The sequence below is a fragment of the Staurois parvus genome, unplaced genomic scaffold (assembly GCF_062004578.1).
Source record: "Staurois parvus isolate SC_StPar_1 unplaced genomic scaffold, SC_StPar_1.0 ptg000011l, whole genome shotgun sequence".
NCBI lineage: Eukaryota > Metazoa > Chordata > Amphibia > Anura > Ranidae > Staurois > Staurois parvus.
Window position 1 is genome coordinate 2,398,042 of NW_028317807.1, and position 21,390 is coordinate 2,419,431.

Here is a 21,390-nt window from a genome sequence, read left to right on the forward strand (position 1 = left end):
CACCTGTCCACAACCTCAAACAGTCACACTCCAAACTCCACTATGGTGAAGACCAAAGAGCTGTCGAAGGACACCAGAAACAAAATTGTAGACCTGCACCAGGCTGGGAAGACTGAATCTGCAGTAGGCAAGCAGCTTGGTGTGAACAAATCAACTGTGGGAGCAATAATTAGAAAATGGAAGACATACAAGACCACTGATAATCTCCCTCGATCTTGGGCTCTCACCCCGTGGGGTCAAAGTGATCACAAGAACGGTGAGCAAAAATCCCAGGACCACATGGGGGGACCTAGTGAATGACCTGCAGAGAGCTGGGACCAACATAACAAAGGCTTCCATCAGTAACACACTACACCACCAGGGACTCAGATCCTGCAGTGCCAGACGTGTCCCCCTGCTTAAACCAGTACATGTCCGGGCCCGTCTGAAGTTTGCTAGAGAGCATTTGGATGATCCAGAAGAGGATTGGGAGAATGTCATATGGTCAGATGAAACCAAAATAGAACTGTTTGGTAGAAACACAACTTGTCGTGTTTGGAGGAGAGAGAATGCTGAGTTGCATCCAAAGAACACCATACCTACTGTGAAGCATGGGGGTGACAACATCATGCTTTGGGGCTGTTTCTCCGCAAAGGGACCAGGACGACTGATCCATGTACAGGACAGAATGAATGGGGCCATGTATCGTGAGATTTTGAGTGCAAACCTCCTTCCATCTGCAAGGGCATTAAAGATGAAACGTGGCTGGGTCTTCCAACATGACAATGATCCCAAACATACCGCCCGGGCAATGAAGGAGTGGCTTCGTAAGAAGCATTTCAAGGTCCTGGAGTGGCCTAGCCAGTCTCCAGATCTCAACCCCATAGAAAACCTTTGGAGGGAGTTGAATGTCCGTGTTGCCCAGCGACAGCCCCAAAACATCACTGCCCTAGAGGAGATCTGCATGGAGGAATGGGCCAACATACCAGCAACAGTGTGTGCCAACCTTGTGAAGACTTACAGGAAACATTTGACCTCTGTCATTGCCAACAAAGGATATATAACAAAGTATTGAGATGAACTTTTGATATTGACCAAATATTTATTTTCCACCATAATTTGCAAATAAATTCTTTCCAAATCAGCCAATGTGATTGTCTGGATTTTTTTTCTCATTTTGTCTCTCATAGTTGAGGTCTACCTATGATGCCAATTACAGGCCTCTCTCATCTTTTTAAGTGGGAGAACTTGCACAATTGGTGGCTGACTAAATACTTTTTTGCCCCACTGTACATTGGTAAGTCCTATTATTAATATGTGATAAAGTGCTTGTAAGCTAAAATGCGGTATTTTATATATAAATAAAATAAATTAAATTAAAATACTATAATAGTGGGGCATCAACACTGAAACACATGCTCATAAAACTGTGCAAAGTTAAATATCAATAACAAAAATGTGTGTCACACTCCACTTCACATTTATTTGCACAGCAAGATTTGAAGCACAGAGTGGACTTTATTGATTGTTTCATATATATTAATTTAATCTATTATATTATTTATATATCACTTTCAGCACTTTTTCAAGCACTGTTTTAAGCACTTTTTCAATATTTTTTGCACTATTGATACGATTAGTGCTGCACTTACTCTAAAATATAAGATTGATTTATTTGGCATTAATTTATGAATTTTATGATATTTATTATATCATCATTATATCATTATTAATTAATTAAATTTATTTTTATTTAGATTGGCATATTAAATATTCATATTTACATGTCATCATAAATTCACTGTGGAGCGCGACCAGGGGCGGACTGGCCATTTGGAAACTCGGGCACTGCCCGAGGGCCCGGAGTCAGTAGGAGGGCCCATGAGATGCCCCTGGTACCTTTTTCATAGGCTTTTTTGAGTTTGGCCAAGGACACAGGGGCCCCTGAGCGCGACACACATTTTTAATATTGGTAAGTCCTATTATACCTGACTACAACTGTCCAGCTGCTAACCTATTTTACACTGTTGTATTATCCTGTTTAGTTTCATCATTTTTTTTTTTTTTAATTTTGAAACTCCTTATGCCATTACTAATAGATACCTGAAAATAGTCAGTATTACTTAACCGAACAAGATGGAAAACTATTTACCTATTTAAAACTACCAGAAACAGTAAGTTATACAGTAGCTGTTTAAATACACTTAGGTCCTACACAATAAGCTGCATCAAAAGAGAAAACATTTTTTTTTCCTATTTCACAACAAAAAAGGTAATATTGCTACAAGCATTGGATTGTTTAAGCAAAGTCAGATGTTTCATTCTCATTAAACTCTTCATCTTTGTCATGCAAGGGACAATGTCTGGCTTGGCAATCAAAAATATTCAACTACTTTAATCTTTTCGGCTTCCATGATATCACAACAACAAAGTAAGGTTGTTAAAAGACCTTGTGCCTTGGCATCAGTTCTTTTTAGATCAGGAGTTCAATTTAGTTTTAGTGGAATATAATTGTTATTGATGCAGAGCCGTAGCAATATTGTTCCATAGGTAGGCACGTCTGTGGCAGCAGAAGCAGGCTGTCCTGCATTTAATTCAGGAGCTGTGTCTAGTGGGAAAGGAGGTAGCAGAACTACTCTGTTTTGCATCTCTAGTAAAGTCAATTAATTTAATATCTAATTTTAGAGCACATTATTTTCATGTAGAGATTGGCTATATTATATATTATTTTATATTATATTGGCTATAAGCAGGATTTGAATGCCTTATGCCGCCATATTTGTTACTTGTACGTACACTTAAGAATTATAAGGACTGATAGTTTGGATAGTGCCTAGACTCTCCTCAGCATAAAAAAGAACCCTCACATATACTATATGTAGCACCCTCATTTAGTTTAGCTAATGTGTAATCATTTGAGCAGAGGTTGATTGTTCTCAAATGCTCCATGTCTCACAGTTTGCTGATTACTTCCCCTTGTATGCTAGAAGATTCTAGAATCATAGTGGGAGGAAAAACAGAGTAGGCAGCCTAAATATTTATGGAGAATCCAGACAATCTCTGGGAGATGTGCCCAGTAGGTGGCTGGAGAACCCATAAAAAGTCTGAAGCAGATCAGAGCAGAGAGAGAGTTCCGGGGTCCAGTCCTGTTGGAGGAGACCCCTTGTAACACTGTCTTTTATAAAATATCTTATTCTTTAGTCCAGCAATTTCAAGTTTCAGTTTACAATGAGCCGTTTTATTGTACGTGTCTGATTCTTCCATGTTGGTGCTTTCTAGCAATCTTTACCAGAGTTTGCCTTTCAGTCCTTTAATTGTGTTTTTGGTGGTCATTAAATTATATACATTCAGATATTATATGAATCCACTGTAAAATATTTTTGAATCCAATGTCTTGTTGATTATTATTTTCTGTTTTCTTTCATTTAGTTTCTTGATTGAGATTTTTACATCCTTTGAAACATGACTGACCACGTTTTCCATTATGCTCTCAATACCTACCACATTATCAGAAGAGCCCAGTGATGCAGTAAAAAGAAAATGAAAAGTTGTTTTATATCAGCAAAACCATGTGCAGATAGCATCAAAATACCTATTGGTGTCATTCATCAACACGTTAAAGGTCAACAATCTTGCTTACTTCCATTCCTAAAAGTCTTAATACACAGAATGTGAATCTTCAAATCATAAGTGGTTCCATATGCAGTTTTCAAGAATGCATTTGGATCTATCCAGAGTTTCATCTAGCAGCTTCTCAATTTCAACAATTCCATTTTTAATCACAAAATTTAGGGTTTACTGGATTGATTGGTAAGTCATTTAATCTGCTTCCTGCTGCAGACTTCAAGGTAAATTCAAGTCCTTGAATTGCTTGCTCAGGTAGTTTCCTTTCTTTTTTCATATCAAGATCCATTCTTTTCAAATGCATTTCTAGCACCCTCAACTTTTGATACACGTGCTTCTTCTCATCCATTAGTTGCTTATTGGTCTCTTTCAGGTTGTAAACATCAAGTGACATCCTTGCTGATTCAAAATTGGTCCTTTCATGGTTCCTCTGAATTTATTCTCTCTTGAGAAGAGGAGATTAAGCGGGGATATGATCAACATGTATAAATACATCAGTGGTTCATATAGTGTAGAGTTATTCACCTTGAGGTCACCACAGAGGACAAGGGAGCACTCTTTACATCTGGAGGAAAATACATTTAATCTCCAAATATGGAAAGGTTTCTTCACAGTAGGAGCTGTGAAAATGTGGAATAGACTCCCTCAAGAGTTGGTTCTGGCCAGCTCAGTGGATTGCTTTAAAAAAGGCCTGGCTTTTTCTTGGAATCACAAAATATAACTGGTCACTAGCATTTATAGGTAAAGTTGATCCAGGGAATATTGGGTTGCCTCTCGGGGGATCAGGGAGGAATTTTTTCTCCTGCAGGAGAAAATTGGATCATGCTTTGCTGGGTTTTTTTCCTTCCTCTGGATCAACTGTGGGTGTAGGATTATAACTTTTTTATTTTTTATGGTTGAGACTTTTGTCTTTTTTCAGCCAGACTAACTATGTAACTATGTAAGATACAGTACTGTGTAAAAATCTTATGCCGGTGTGAAAAAATACTGCAAATTAAAAAATGCTTTCAAAAATAGAAGTGTTGATTATTTTTAGCAATTAAAAAAATGGAAAGTAAATGAATAGAATAAATTCAAATCAAATCAATATTTGGTGTGACTACCCTCTACCTTTAAAACAAAATCAATTCTTCTAAGTACGCTTGCACTACATTTTTGAAGGAACTCAGCAGGTAGGTTGTTCCAAACATCTTGGAGAACTAACTATCTTCGGTGGATGTAGGCTGCCTCAAATCCTTCTGTCTCTTCATGTAATTCCAGATAGAGTTGATGATGTTGGATCATGCCTCTGTGGGAGCCAAACCATCACCTCCAGGACTCCTTGTTCTTCTGTACAATGAAGATAGTTCTTAATCACACTGGCTGCATTTTTGGGATCGTTGTCCTGCTGGAGAATTAGTTTGGGGCTAATCACACACCTTCCTGATAGTACGACATGATATATAAGTATCTGCCTGTATCTCTCAGCATTGAGGGCACCATTAATCCTGACTAAATCTCCAACTCCATTTGCAGAAATGCAGCCCCAGACTTGAAAGGAACCTAAACCATGTTTCACTGTTGCCTGCAGACATTCATTATTGAACCACTCTCCAGACCTTTACAAGCAAACTGCCTTTTGCATCAGCCCTGTGCATCTGCTGACATTTTGCACCCCTATTCCAATGTTTTCCTGTATAGGATATGGCAACAAGGCTAAGAGACTCAGTTATGTATGCATTCTTAATTTCCAGCATTTTTTTCACACCTACCTATGACTTTTGCACAGTACTGTACATCAGTTAACCACTTGGCCCAGGCCAATTTTCAGTTTTCAATGTTATTGCACTTTGAATGACAATTGTGCAGTCATGCAACACTGTACCCATAAAAATGTTTTATCATTTTTTTCACACAAACAGAGCTTTCTTTTGGTGGTATTTAATCAATGCTGAGTGTTTTCTTTTTTGCTAAATTAACAAAAAAAAAAACTTGAAAAAATATAATAAAAATATAAGTTTTTCTTTGTTTCTGTTATACAATTTTGCAAATAAATTCATTTAGATCAAAAGTATTCTGCTACATTTGTTTGGCAAAAATACCCCAAATTAGTTTATATTATTTAGTCTGTAGGAAAGTTAGAGAGTCTACAAACCATGGTATAGATATCTGACAATCGATCAATTCTGATGTACTGACGACCAATCTAATTTCTTGAGGCCTGAAAATGCAAGGATAGGACAAATACTCCCCAAATTGCCCATTTTTGGAAAATAGACAGTCCGAGGTATCTAGTAAGAGGTATGCCAAGTTTTTTGAAGTTGTAATTTTAATATACTTTTTTTTTTAAACATATTGTCACAAGTCCAGTACAGCATTATTCTATGACTGATGTGGCGGTGACCAGGGACACTAACCAGTGACAGTATTAATTTAATTTTTTTTCAATTTTTTTTTTCTTCTTTTTTTTCCTATTTTATTTTCAGCACACTGTGACCAGAGGAATATAATGTTACCATAGTGATCAGGATTTTTTTTTTGTTCACACATTATGATTGCTAATACCAATGTATTTCATTGATATTAGTAGCCATTGTTACTGAATTAAACTGATTAATTCAGTCTTTTGTTGTGATTAGCTGAGATTGGGTGAAGCTCATCACATGATACAGATGAGCTGTGATTGGCCCTGTCTGTTCCATGTGACCGCTGTGACCAATCACAGCTAACAACACAATTGTACACAATGGATGGCATGAAAGGAAGCCATCCATTGTATGCAATTGTCATGTGTTCTGCTGTGATTGGTCACAGTGGTCATATGACACTGGCAGCAGGCCGGTGTAGTGATCTGTCATTGGCTGTGTCCTGCGGACATAGCAGGTGACAGATCGCGCTGCTGCACAGCCTCGCGGCTGTGTGAGCGGCAGCTTCTGACTGTACATCACATGAAGTCCTGCCCAGCTGTCAGAAGAAGACCCCCCTGGCCATCAATCAGATATAGGCCAGCCGGGAAGGTGTTGAATATAGGTAAGAAATTTGGTGTATCCATAGGAAGTTTGTTTGAAGCTCTCAGCAAAACCCATTTTAGCCACTTCCTCTCCAACATCACGGCTAAAAATAAAAATCTGGACAGCAAATTTTGTAGACCATTTTTCTGCACAGAGATTTGTTTGCCAGATATTATTTTAGATAAGAAGTCCTGTTTGTTATCAGAAGACGTGTGAAGCTGAAGCCCCCACCAGAGTCTACATTTCTGTGCCATGAGGGGGATGCCAATGTTCTGGCAGTTCAACAACTTTGGATCTGTTTAAAATTTCTGAATTTCCATAGTCTATATAATGTAAGAGATGACATACTGTTCACCATTAACCACATTTTACAACTTAGATCCATGCCAACATTTGTCTTCTGGAAACATCTCACCATAAATCTTTTCAGGATTGTGGATTCCAAAGCTCATGGTAGAACAAACGATTGCCAAAGATTCACTGACTCATCAAAATCTCATGGATTTTGTTAAAGTGGTTGTAAACCTCTGAAATGAAAGAAATGAACAAAGCATATCCTTATTGTGTACTTCCCTCAACCTGAATTTTGTATGCGTTCTCCTTCCTCTGCTATCTGCATGAATTACTTGTTACAGATAATATTGACACCAGGCAATCCTGGGAGATGGCTGCATCCCCCTCTAGCACACAGAAGGTGATTGAGGGCCTAAGCTGTGCATGTTTCCCTATAGGGCTGTGTAGCAGGGGATGTGTCAACTCCTTCCACTCAGGTCTCAGAATAGACTCAGCTCTCTGCTGTGTGCTGTGCAGTGTGTGACTTTATATCCCCACCTCCTGTCTTCTGGAAGCCCAGAAATAGCCTTTGATGTGTGAATTTGGAACAGCTTTAGAGAAGAGAGAACTACAGATTATAAATAGGTACCACCTGATACTAGTCACTTCAATGGGTATATGTAAGGGTTTATAATCACTTTAACCCTCTTGCTGCCAGATCCTTACAATGGCGGCTGCAGTCATTGTATGTAAAACTGAGAAGCAGACTCCTGCCTATCAGGTGGAAGCTTTTGGGCAGCTGCGCTGTCACCTGATTGTTTTCACACACCCCCAGTAAGGAGCTCCCCTCTGCGTGCCCCCTCTTGCCCATCTTTGGGCCCAGGATCAACATGGCGGGTGCCGCTGGGTAGATGGGAGGGAGGAGAGAGGAAACACAGCCGGTAAGGAATGTATTGCAATGCAATCTGTGCTCTGGAGCACAGAGGAGACATACAGGGTCTTTTAGACCCTGAATTTATCATTAAAAAGAATCTGTCACTTAAAAATCATTACATAGTGGACTTTTTGTCCACTATGTGATGAAAAAAAAGTTAAGCAAAAAAAAATGTTTTTAAATTGCACAATATTAAAGTTACACTCAAACACATAAAATACTAGGCCAGAGGACCTCAACATGGTGGTGTACTTTGTGGCAGGGGGCTCCATGTTGATGGGGACAAGGGTCTCTTCCCCACAACCCTGGGCTGTGGTTATGGGAGTCTATGGGTGGGGAAGCTTATCGGGATCTGGAAGCCTCTAGGTGAATGAATATGGAGTACACTGTACCCCACTCATTCATAAAAAAGTGTCAAAGATAAATAAAAACAAAGAGACAGTTTTTTACAAATCCTTTATTATTTTATTATATTTTATTATATTTGCTACTTTGTCTCCCTTAATAAAGATGCACCTTCATTAATGTGCTTGACTGAGAGCATTTTCCACAGTGCCTATTCTTTCCACTTCCCTTGTTTAACCCAGCTACTATAGAGGAGGCTGGTAAACTTCTTTCTAAAGCCCACCTAACCACCTGCCCCCTGGACTCTGTACCTTTGAAAATACTATGGTCACCCTATGGCTCTATCCTTCACTCTTTAACCCATATCTTCAATCTCTCCCTTTCTATTGGCATCTTCCCCAACTCTCTAAAACATGCGCTAGTCACCCCCATACTTAAAAAGGCCTCACTGGACCCCACCAATCTTAGCAACCTAAAACCCATCTCCTTACTCCCTTTTGTCTCCAAACTTCTTGAACGTCTAGTCTACAAGGCTTTACTTTGTCAGGATCATCTGTTCCCAGAGACCAATATTCCATGTAGCTTCATGGTTGTTGCCATTAACAACATGGTGGTTGAAGCTCACGTTTTACAAGACAGGGCATTGTGGAGTATAGGAATCTCTTGATGCTAAGCTGTGAGATCTACTCATTGTAAAATGTATTACTGGTAATGCAGTGCATGCTTATCTTGGTGTAGGCTTTAGAACCTCCTCTGTGGGACAAATCCTCTCTTGCAGATGGGTCTGGGCCAGCCAGCATTTGGATATTAGTATTATTAGTGTCAGGTACCTACAATTTCTGTTTTGGAGGTTGTTGGCCTCTCATTCTTTGATTAGGACCCTTTACAGGGGTCTCCAATGTAGTATCCCCTTTTGACTGTAGTAGTTCCCTTGTAGTCTTCATTTTGGTGAGGTGGGTGTCTGAACTGACAGTGTCAGGGATCCTGCAGCGGTAACCTCTAGCACTCCACAGACCGGAATCCCCCAAGGCGCGGAATCTAAGCTCCGACCTGCTTGTTCACCAGAGCCCCTGATGGTGGGGATGGACTTGGAGCAGGCCAAGACCAGGTCGTGGCCCCTGGGTTCACCCAGCTGTGGTAGAGGCACCGTTGAAGGTGTATAGCGGGTAAGAGTCTGATGTGAGGAGGTAACTGAAGCAGTGTCGGGCACGCCGGGTCAGTAACAGTGGTGGCGGTGTGGTACAGAATCAGCAGGCAGAGGGATAAACAGGTCACAAGCCGGGTTCGTCAACAGGAGGTCAGAACGTATGGGGTTAAGCAGGAGAATGGTCAGACAAAGCCAGGGATCAGAGCAGGAGACAGACAGCAAATCAGGATCAGGCAGGGTCGGCAACAAACAATCTACTCACAGGAACTCAGGAACACAGATAAGTCCATACGGCACTTGAGCATTGCAAGAGCCGGGTTTAAATAGCCCGCCCGATTCCTGACAGGCGCTCCTGGGTCCTAGTGCTTGCCCAGCGCCGTCATTTGTGACAGGCACGCCTGGGTCCTAGTGCCCGCCTGCCTGTATGTTTTGTCAGGATTCTACGCATGTGCAGATTCGATCGCTGCGGCGATCTTCCCATTCCCTGACAGACAGCCTTATCCACCAAAAAACCCTTTACCATTTTGCCAAGGACAAGGTGGTATTGAGGCCCAGTTCTTTCTCTTGCCTTATGGTAGCTTCTGTGTCACCTCAATCAGGACATCCTTATCTGATCCCTCAGTCAACATCCGTTTCATCCAAAAAAAAATTCCTTTTATTGTCTGTATGGGGTTCTGGTTTTATAGCCTATCACTCAGTCTTTACCTTTTTCAGACAGGCTGTTTCCTCTTTGTTTTCTAAGATGGAATCTGTTTTCTATCTATACTAACTTTTCTCACAGTTCTAATGGGCGGATAGTTGGCTTCATCTAAAGCCAGCTTTGGATATAAGACCCTTTGAGCAGGCTGTCTGAGCTGCACGTGGTTCACAGCTTTGCTGTTGATAAGTCCTGGGCCTGTTAGCATTTGTTTGCAGCCTAACCCCTAGTTAAATTGCTTTTGGGCATCCTTAGGTTAAATGCTCCCTTACTGCATTTAGATCAAGTACAGCATGCTTTCAAATGACAGAGTTGTTTAGCTAGTCAGAATGGCTATACCTAGTTTCTTAGGAGTCAACAAGGATAGAAGGCATTGGCACGCAATTACTTCACAGTTCCCATTTAACCAGCTTACTATACAGCCAGGCTGCGCATTTGACCAAGAAGCATCTCAACATCTTGCACAATACATCTTGCACAGGGCTGTCAAAGAGATAATAGAAGGGACAGCCGACGGGACCCGACAGGAACGTTCCTTCAGCACTATTAATGGATTCAGCAGTCCTTTCTACAGCTGATTTTGACACAAAGGCAAAAGCCTTCTCACTTTCTTATAAAATAGGATTTGCTTAATCTGATTTATCCTGGTAGTGAGTTATTGGTTAACCACATGTATGCTGCCATGTTGGTGCCAGGAAAATGGAAAATTGTATTAAATACTTACTTTAATTTTGCATTACTGGCACCAAACCATGAAAACATACTGAATACACCCAGTTCATTCCTAGCGTTTTACAGGGAATGAGCTGTTGTGTGGGCATCAACACTTTATAACCTAGCACTGTTTCTGTCAGCGCAAGTAGGCAAGGCTACTGCTGCCAGTCGGTTGGCACCAGGAAAGGAAAATTATGGTAATTTTTCTATTATTTGCTTATGGAATAGGCTTCATCTTGCTGTAATCAGCACTCTTTGTCTGCAAGATGCCACAAACTAGCAAAGTATCAAAGCAGCTTTGGTGCAGAGATTTTGAAATGGACCCTATAGTCAAAATTAATTTCATTTGTCACCTTGCTTAAATGAAATGTTGTGTGGCCATCATCAATTTAGTAATCTTAATGTGTTGCTCTATATGGGAGTGCTGTTATATTGTATGAATACATTCCTAGTATACAACATCTCACTTTTGGAAGGTGCTATACCATTGTGCCACCATTGAAATGTTCCTTTGTATTGACCTTAAGAAATGGGAAATCATTATTTAACATGTAATGTTTAATTAAGACCTTGATCTTAAATAGCAAAGTCTGCTTTTTCATCCTGGATCTCTCCCCCCCCCCCCTTCCTTGCTGACACACTGTAATAAACTCATGAAATCACCAGTCTGGCAGAAAAAAAGAGAGATAATATACTAACCTTTCTCTCCAGCAGTGTTTCTTGTTGAGCTTAAGAGTTTTTAGCATTCCCCAATTATATTTACTGGTGTACGTTTCTTTAAGAAGAGGTGGGCGGGGCTAGAAAAGTCTAAAGTGCAACCCAGTGTGTTTCCTCTGTTACAGTGGGCCATAAATCATGATGCTCCATGACTGGAGAGTATCTGTATTGGAGGAATTACCCCTAAGAGTGACAGAGTTCCAAAAACAAAGAAGGCTACCTATTTTGGGGAACCAAATAAAACCTGGAATTTGAGAAAATTGGAAAGATGTTCTTTGCCACATAGAATGTACTGTTTTTCTACTTTGCTTTAGAAGATAGTAATTTATTTTTAATTTAATTAATATAATTAGAGATGAGCGAATTATTCAAAAATTCGATTCGGCTGATTCGCCGAATTTGAGGAAGAAATTCGATTCGATGCAAATTTATTCGCTACGAATTCAACTTATAAAAAGGGTTTCTAGGCTTCAGAGAGCCTTTATATTAGTGCAGAACACTGTACCTTTAATTTAAATGCCCTTGGAGATGAGGAAGGAGAAGGAGAAGGATGAGAAGAAGGAGAAGGAGAAGGATGATGAGAAGAAGGAGAAGGAGAAGGATGAGAAGAAGGAGAAGGATGACAAGAAGGAGAAGGATGAGAAGAAGGAGAAGGAGAAGGAGAAGGATGAGAAGAAGGAGAAGGATGATGAGAAGAAGAAGAAGGATGAGAAGAAGGAGAAGGATGAGAAGAAGGAGAAGGAGAAGGATGAGAAGAAGGAGAAGGATGAGAAGAAGGAAAAGGATGAGAAGAAGGAGAAGGATGAGAAGAAGGAGAAGGATGAGAAGAAGGATGAGAAGAAGGAGAAGGATGAGAAGAAGGAGAAGGATGAGAAGAAGAAGGATGAGAAGAAGAAGAAGGATGAGAAGAAGGAGAAGGATGAGAAGAAGAAGAAGGATGAGAAGAAGAAGAAGGAGAAGGAGAAGGATGAGAAGAAGGAGAAGGAGAAGGATGAGAAGAAGGAGAAGGAGAAGGATGAGAAGAAGGAGAAGGATGAGAAGAAGGAGAAGGATGAGAAGAAGGAGAAGGATGAGAAGAAGGAGAAGGATGAGAAGAAGGAGAAGGAGAAGGAGAAGGATGAGAAGAAGGAGAAGGATGAGAAGAAGGAGAAGGATGAGAAGAAGGAGAAGGATGAGAAGAAGGAGAAGGATGAGAAGAAGGAGAAGGAGAAGGATGAGAAGAAGGAGAAGGATGAGAAGAAGGATGAGAAGAAGGAGAAGGATGAGAAGAAGGATGAGAAGAAGGAGAAGGATGAGAAGAAGAAGGATGAGAAGAAGAAGAAGGAGAAGGATGAGAAGAAGGAGAAGGATGAGAAGAAGAAGAAGGATGAGAAGAAGAAGAAGGATGAGAAGAAGGAGAAGGATGAGAAGAAGAAGAAGGATGAGAAGAAGAAGAAGGATGAGAAGAAGGAGAAGGATGAGAAGAAGAAGAAGGATGAGAAGAAGAAGAAGGATGAGAAGAAGAAGAAGGATGAGAAGAAGGAGAAGGATGAGAAGAAGAAGAAGGATGAGAAGAAGAAGAAGAAGGATGAGAAGAAGGAGAAGGATGAGAAGAAGAAGAAGGATGAGAAGAAGAAGAAGGATGAGAAGAAGGAGAATTCCAAGCCGGCAAAAAGTGTATCTGCAGAGCTCCGCTATTTCTTAGCGGAGCTCTGCAGATACACTTAGCGGAGCTCTGCAGATACACTTTTTGCCGGCTTGGAATTCTTCTTATTTTCATCCTACTTCTTCTTCTTCTTCTTCATCCTCATCCTCAGAAGAAGAGGAAGAGGATGAGGATGAAGAAGAAGAAGAAGAAGTAGGATGAAAATAAGAAGAATTCCAAGCCGGCAAAAAGTGTATCTGCAGAGCTCCGCTAAGTGTATCTGCAGAGCTCCGCTAAGTGTATCTGCAGAGCTCCGCTATTTCTGACAGTTCTCTGACATTCACTCCATACAGCGGTTGAAACTTTGTATCTATTTGTTTCCATAAATGGAAACAAATAGATACAATGTTTCAACCGCTGTATGGAGTGAATGTCAGAGAACTGTCAGAAATAGGCTATTTCTGACAGTTCTCTGACATTCACTCCATACAGCGGTTGAAACATTGTATCTATTTGTTTCCATAATAGATACAATGTTTCAACCGCTGTATGGAGTGAATGTCAGAGAACTGTCAGAAATAGCGGAGCTCTGCAGATACACTTAGCGGAGCTCTGCAGATACACTTTTTGCCGGCTTGGAATTCTTCTTATTTTCATCCTACTTCTTCTTCTTCTTCTTCATCCTCATCCTCATCCTCTTCTTCTTCTTCTGAGGATGAGGATGAAGAAGAAGAAGAAGAAGAAGTAGGATGAAAATAAGAAGAATTCCAAGCCGGCAAAAAGTGTATCTGCAGAGCTCCGCTAAGTGTATCTGCAGAGCTCCGCTATTTCTGACAGTTCTCTGACATTCACTCCATACAGCGGTTGAAACATTGTATCTATTTGTTTCCATAAATGGAAACAAATAGATACAATGTTTCAACCGCTGTATGGAGTGAATGTCAGAGAACTGTCAGAAATAGGCTATTTCTGACAGTTCTCTGACATTCACTCCATACAGCGGTTGAAACATTGTATCTATTTGTTGTGTCTGTATGGAGCATAAATGGAAACAAATAGATACAATGTTTCAACCGCTGTATGGAGTGAATGTCAGAGAACTGTCAGAAATAGGCTATTTCTGACAGTTCTCTGACATTCACTCCATACAGCGGTTGAAACATTGTATCTATTTGTTTCCATAAATGGAAACAAATAGATACAATGTTTCAACCGCTGTATGGAGTGAGTGTCAGAGAACTGTCAGAAGTAGCGGAGCTCTGCAGATACACTTAGCGGAGCTCTGCAGATACACTTTTTGCCGGCTTGGAATTCTTCTTATTTTCATCCTACTTCTTCTTCTTCTTCTTCTTCATCCTCATCCTCTTCTTCTTCTTCTGAGGATGAGGATGAGGATGAAGAAGAAGAAGAAGAAGAAGTAGGATGAAAATAAGAAGAATTCCAAGCCGGCAAAAAGTGTATCTGCAGAGCTCCGCTAAGTGTATCTGCAGAGCTCCGCTATTTCTGACAGTTCTCTGACATTCACATTTACAGCGGTTGAAACATTGTATCTATTTGTTTCCATTTATGGAAACAAATAGATACAATGTTTCAACCGCTGTAAATGTGAATGTCAGAGAACTGTCAGAAATAGAGGAGCTCTGCAGATACACATTCTTCTTATTTTCATCCTACTTCTTCTTCTTCTTCTTCTTCTTCTTCATCCTCATCCTCAGAAGAAGAAGAAGAATGAAAAGAAGAAGAAGAAGAATGAAAAGAAGAAGAAGAATGAAAAGAAGAAGAAGAAGAATGAAAAGAAGAATGAGAAGAATGAAAAGATTCTTCTTCTTCTTTTCATTCTTCTTTTCATTCTTCTTCTCCTTTTCATTCTTCTTCTTCTTCTTTTCATTCTTCTCATTCTTCTTTTCATTCTTCTCATTTTTCTTTTCATTCTTCTTCTCATTCTTCTTTTCATTCTTCTTCTTCTTTTCATTCTTCTTTTCATTCTTCTCATTCTTCTTTTCATTCTTCTTTTCATTCTTCTTCTCATTCTTCTTTTCATTCTTCTTCTTTTCATTCTTCTTTTCATTTTTCTTCTTCTTCTTTTCATTCTTCTTCTTTTCATTCTTCTTTTCATTCTTCTCATTCTTCTTCTCATTCTTCTTTTCATTCTTCTTCTCATTCTTCTTTTCATTCTTCTTCTTCTTTTCATTCTTCTTTTCATTCTTCTCATTCTTCTTTTCATTCTTCTTTTCATTCTTCTTCTCATTCTTCTTTTCATGAAGAAGAAAAGAAGAATGAGAAGAATGAAAAGAAGAATGAAAAGAAGAAGAAGAAGAATGAAAAGAAGAATGAGAAGAAGAATGAAAAGAAGAATGAAAAGAAGAATGAGAAGAATGAAAAGAAGAAGGAAAAGAAGAATGAAAAGAAGAAGAAGAAGAATGAAAAGAAGAAGAAGAATGAAAAGAAGAATGAAAAGAAGAAGAAGAATGAAAAGAAGAAGAAGAAGAATGAAAAGAAGAATGAAAAGAAGAAGAAGAATGAAAAGAAAAAGAAGAAGAATGAAAAGAAGAAGAAGAAGAATGAAAAGAAGAATGAGAAGAATGAAAAGAAGAAGAAGAAGAATGAAAAGAAGAATGAAAAGAAGAAGAAGAATGAAAAGAAGAAGAGGAATGAAAAGAAGAAGAAGAAGAATGAAAAGAGGAATGAGAAGAATGAAAAGATTCTACTTCTTCTTCTTTTCATTCTTCTTTTCATTCTTATTCTTCTTTTCATTCTTCTTCTTCTTCTTTTCATTCTTCTTTTCATTCTTCTCATTCTTCTTTTCATTCTTCTCATTCTTCTTCTCATTGTTCTTTTCATTCTTCTTCTTCTTTTCATTCTTCTCATTCTTCTTTTCATTCTTCTTCTCATTCTTCTTTTCATTCTTCTTCTTCTTTTCATTCTTCTTTTCATTCTTCTTCTCATTCTTCTTTTCATGAAGAAGAAAAGAAGAATGAGAAGAATGAAAAGAAGAATGAAAAGAAGAAGAATGAAAAGAGGAATGAGAAGAAGAATGAAAAGAAGAATGAGAAGAATGAAAAGAAGAATGAGAAGAATGAAAAGAAGAATGAAAAGAAGAAGAATGAAAAGAAGAAGAAGAATGAAAAGAAGAATGAAAAGAAGAAGAAGAAGAATGAAAAGAAGAATGAAAAGAAGAAGAAGAATGAAAAGACGAAGAAGAAGAATGAAAAGAAGAATGAGAAGAATGAAAAGAAGAATGAGAAGAATGAAAAGAAGAAGAATGAAAAGAAGAATGAAAAGAAGAAGAAGAATGAAAAGAAGAAGAAGAAGAAGAAGAATGAAAAGAAGAATGAAAAGAAGAAGAAGAATGAAAAGAAGAATGAAAAGAAGAATGAGAAGAATGAAAAGATTCTTCTTCTTCTTCTTTTCATTCTTCTTTTCATTCTTCTTCTTCTTTTCATTCTTCTTCTTCTTCTTTTCATTCTTCTTTTCATTCTTCTCATTCTTCTTTTCATTCTTCTCATTCTTCTTCTCATTCATTCTTTTCATTCTTCTTCTCATTCTTCTTTTCATTCTTCTTCTTCTTCTTTTCATTCTTCTCATTCTTCTTTTCATTCTTCTTTTCATTCTTCTTCTCATTCTTCTTTTCATTCTTCTTCTTCTTTTCATTCTTCTTTTCATTCTTCTTCTTCTTCTTTTCATTCTTCTTCTTCTTTTCATTCTTCTTTTCATTCTTCTCATTCTTCTTTTCATTCTTCTTCTCATTCTTCTTTTCATTCTTCTTCTTCTTTTCATTCTTCTTTTCATTCTTCTCATTCTTCTTTTCATTCTTCTTCTCATTCTTCTTTTCATGAAGAAGAAAAGAAGAATGAGAAGAATGAAAAGAAGAAGAAGAAGAATGAAAAGAAGAATGAGAAGAAGAATGAAAAGAAGAATGCAAAGAAGAATGAGAAGAATGAAAAGAAGAATGAAAAGAAGAAGTATTCCAGTACAGCAAATAGTGTATCTGCAGAGAGCTCCGCTATTTCTGACAGTTCTCTGACAGTTCCTTCACATTTACAGCGGTTGAAACATTGTATCTATTTCCGAATAAAAACATCTGTATCCTAAATGGAAACAAATAGATACAATGTTTCAACCGCTGTACATGTGAAGGAACTGTCAGAGAACTGTCAGAAATAGCGGAGCTCTCTGCAGGGACACTTTTGCCGGCTGATCGGGAAAAATCCGATTCGCGCACCCGAAGTATGCTAATATTCGGATTCGCCGCGAATCGAATTTTTCCTGAAATTCGAAATGAATTCCACTTCGCCTGGTTCGATTCGCTCATCTCTAAATATAATGTTAATTGCCTCTTTTTTAGTTTTATTTATTTAAACCTAACTGGACAATCTTATGTTATAAGCTGGGATGAGGAAGAGAGATGGAGGTATTCAACGCTTATTTAGGCTCTGTTTGTGCAGTGATGGATGGAAAGTCTGGCAACCATTCTGTCCTAAAAAAAGATTAAAAAGAGTAATGAAGATTGAGAAAGATTGCATTCATAGGCTACACCTTGGCTGTTGCAAAAAGGGGCCCTTGGAATATGTGTACATGAAAGTACCAGTGGAAGCTAGCCTATGGACTGTGAAGGTTGTCCTCAGGGAAGGAGCTCACCTCCAGAGACTGACTCTGTGTTTAAGTGAGTTTTAGTAATTTTAACAGTAGACCTTTAGCAAATTATAACTGGGCCAAACCCTATGACCAAGGATGTGGTAATTCTTATGTCAGGCACATATTATAATTGCACATAAACTGGGTAAAAGGTAAGTATTATTTAACTTTCTTCCCCCACAGCTGTTTTTTTCTTTTAATTTAAAGGAGAAATATAGCCAACTTTTTTTGGCTTTACTTCTTCTGGAGATCACAGGAGTGCAATTAGTTCTGCACTCCCGTGACCTGTTTTCAGCCAGCGGGCTAAAGCCTGCTATTGGCTGACATCATATGGTCAGGATCTACCCAGAAACCTGGATCGGCAGCTGGCTCAGCCTCTCAGCAAGCAGCTGAGAGCCTGAGCTAGTTGTCCATTCTCCTCCACAGCCTGCATCTCCAGTGAGTGACTAACAGTCACGACTCTCTGTTCAGAGCAGAGGGCAGAACTGAGCAATCAGCGGTGTTAGATCTCTCCGTTCTCAGTGAAGTGTAGTATTGGGGACAGATGCAGCATCGGATCAATGCTGCATTCACCTAGGTGAGTATAATTTTTTTTTCGCAGAATGCCATACTTCTCTTTTAATGTAGTGTTTTGGCAAGAGTGAGAGGAAGGGGCACATTAAAAAAGTAGACCTTTCATGAAGTTCAAAGTCTGCTTTAAGCCCAACTCCACTTTTTATATTTTTTGCAAATGTATCATTTCTGTTTAAAAAACGTTCCCAGTGTACCACTCACAGTCTGCATGCTGCTTCCACTGCCTGGTGTCCTCCTTCCTTACTGGCCACTGGTCTTCTTCTGGGTAATATAGTATGCATACTGAAAATGTTTTAAAGTATTGGGCACATAATTATGGAGTTGTTATATGCACATCTATCTATCTATCTATCTATCTATCTATCTATCTATCTATCTATCTATCTATCTATCACAAAATGTTTTCTTATTCAGTGGACAATGTTTTAAGGTCTTAGCCAGCCAACAGTCCATCTGTGCAACCTCATGACTTCATTATATTATCATATAATTCAATGTTCTATTTATGCCAATGCCATCTGGAGAAATAAAAAAAAAGATATTATTTTTTCTGTCCAATTAAATATAAAATGTATTTTTCAATAATTGTGGTGACTTTGTCCATGTAACAATAAAAAGGTCTTTGAATTATCCAGTTCATTATCACAAAGTACTTCATTTTTAATGTGATGTAATTTCATTTAGCTTGTTAATTCATTCCATTTGATGAAGTATAAACAGTGTTTACAATTTTTATTTAATTTTGTTACAATGACTTGCAAATGTATTTGGTTTAATTATCCTGTTCATCTAGCACTCTTGCAACTGGGTGTTAATTTTTGAGCATTTTTATTCATGTTCAGAAATGTACTCTCCTAGTCAGCCATGGTTCTGAAAAACATACGGGATATATTTAAAAAAGAACTCACTTGGAAATTCTTTTAATGGATCATTTACTCTTTTTCCTCCAAGATATATTCAATGGCATTCTTTTGCCTTGCTAAAGACCCATTCACTGTGCTAATAAGTGATGTAAAAGTCAGTACCATGGCTACATTTGTACACAGTTTCAGCACTAGAGGGGGTTAATTAGGGGTATTTTTCTTGCAAATGTTAATAAAAAAAAGTGCCCCTTTCCTTTTTCTTCAGAGCCAAAAGGCCTTGCACACCAGATATGTATAGTATACTGGTTTTCCCATAGCAAGTGAAGCAACAAGTGTTTAGCCGTACTGCTATGTTGATACCAGCCCACATGCCCTTAAACATTGCTGATGGGCATCAGGGTCTTCAGCACCCTGGTGCCCAATTGTGTGCCAGCAATGGGGGGGTTGTATTCACCCTACCTTCACCACATGGGAAGCAAAGAGGTGGGAGAGCCCTGTAAAGGTGGTGAAACTGGGGGGGGGGGGCAGAAGAGGGAGGCATGTACCCCGGGCAGCATTTTGAGAGGGGCTCCGATGGCCCTGGGAGACAATTTGAAAGCGAGAGAGAAACAGATGACTGCAGCTGTCACTAGCTGGGATTTTTGAGGTTGGATTGGGTTGGACTGTCAGACTCATCTGCAGGGAATTTTTTCCAGTTGAACTTGCCGTGCGGTGTTCCAGCACCTCTGCCAAAAGACAAATGTCAGATAGCTGGACTTTTTCCCAGCCTGTCTGAGGCAGGCACCAACCATGGAGTGATCCAGTGGACGCATATTCCAATGCAGCTTCTGCCTGAGGGAGCCCTGTCAGAGTGATATCAACTGCACTCTGCCTCTCCCTATATCCCCGCCTAGCTATGACTGCATCTTCCACTGCCAGTAGCATCTATGAGTGAGTTCTGGGCTGTGCTGCCAAGTCCTGCTGTTTACATTGTTTATTAGTAATTTGTCATTGTTGCTGGAGGGGGCTGCCTGTATGCTGTTGCTGGATGAGGGGGGGGGGGGGGGGGGATCGCCTATCTATTGTTGCTGCAGGGGGCTGCCTATCTACTTTTGCTGGATGGGACTTGTTTATCTATTATTGCTGAATTGGGGGATGTCTATCTACTGTTGCTGGATGGGACTTGCTTATCTATTGTTGCTGAATGGGGGGATGTCTATCTACTGTTGCTGGATGGGAGGACTGTCTATTATTGCTGGATGGGGGAACTGCCTACCTACTGTTGTTGGATGTGAACACTGGATGAGGGGGGGGGGGGGGTCTATCTACTGTTGCTGGATGGAGGGTGGCTGCCTATCTGCTCTTGCTAGATTGGGGCTGTCTATTATTGCTGGATTGGGGGATCTGTCTACTGTTGTTTTAAGGAGGGAAATGTCTATTGTTACTGGATGGAGACGGGGGCTGTATACTATTGCTTCTGCTGCAGTAATGAACTCTAAGGGCTCATGCACTTGGATGCAAAGAGCTGTACAGTAAGGATGAGCATATGCGTGTTCAGATTCAAGTCCACTCCAGGGAAGCTGTAAAAACTGACAGAAATACAGTACATCCAGAAAGTATTCGCATTTGGATTAAATTAATTTCTTTCTTCAACATTCTAACAAACAATACCCCATATTGACAACATGAAAGAAGTTTGTTTTGAAATCTTTGCAATTTATTAAAAATAAAAAACGAAAAAAAACCCACATGTACATAAGTATTCACAGCGTTTGCTCAATACTTTGTTGAAGCACCGTTAGCACCAATTACAGCCTCAAGTCATTTTGAGTATGATGCTATAAGCTCGGCACATCAATTTTTGGAATTTCTCCAATTCTTCTTTGCAGTACCTCTCAAGCTCCATCAGGTTGGATGGGGAGCGTCGATGCACAGCCATTTTCAGATCTCTCCAGAGATGTTCAATCAGGTTAAAGTCTGGGCTCTGGCTGGGCCACTCCAGGACATTCACAGAGTTGGCCTGTAGCCACTTCTTTGTTATGTGGGCTGTGTGCTTAGGGTCATTGTCCTGTTGAAAGATAAACTGTCACCCCAAGGTCCAGAGCTCTCTGGAACAGGTTTTCATCAAGGAAGTCTCTGTACATTGTTGCATTCATCTTTCTTTCAATCCTGACTAGTCTCCCAGTTCCTACTGCTGTAAAAACATCCCCACAGCATGATGCTGCCACCACCATGATTCACTATAGGGATGGTATTGGCCAGGTGGTGTCCTCCAGACATGACACTTGGCATTCAG

General features: G+C 39.5%; 2 pseudogenes; both read right to left on the minus strand.

Moving 5' to 3' along the window:
• Positions 1-2,354: 2,354 nt before the first annotated feature.
• Positions 2,355-2,870, minus strand: LOC149473708 (serine/threonine-protein kinase 31-like; annotated as a pseudogene).
• A 223-nt stretch (positions 2,871-3,093) lies between these two features.
• LOC149473709 (serine/threonine-protein kinase 31-like) lies at positions 3,094-3,798 on the minus strand (annotated as a pseudogene).
• Between the last annotated feature and the right edge of the window lie 17,592 nt (positions 3,799-21,390).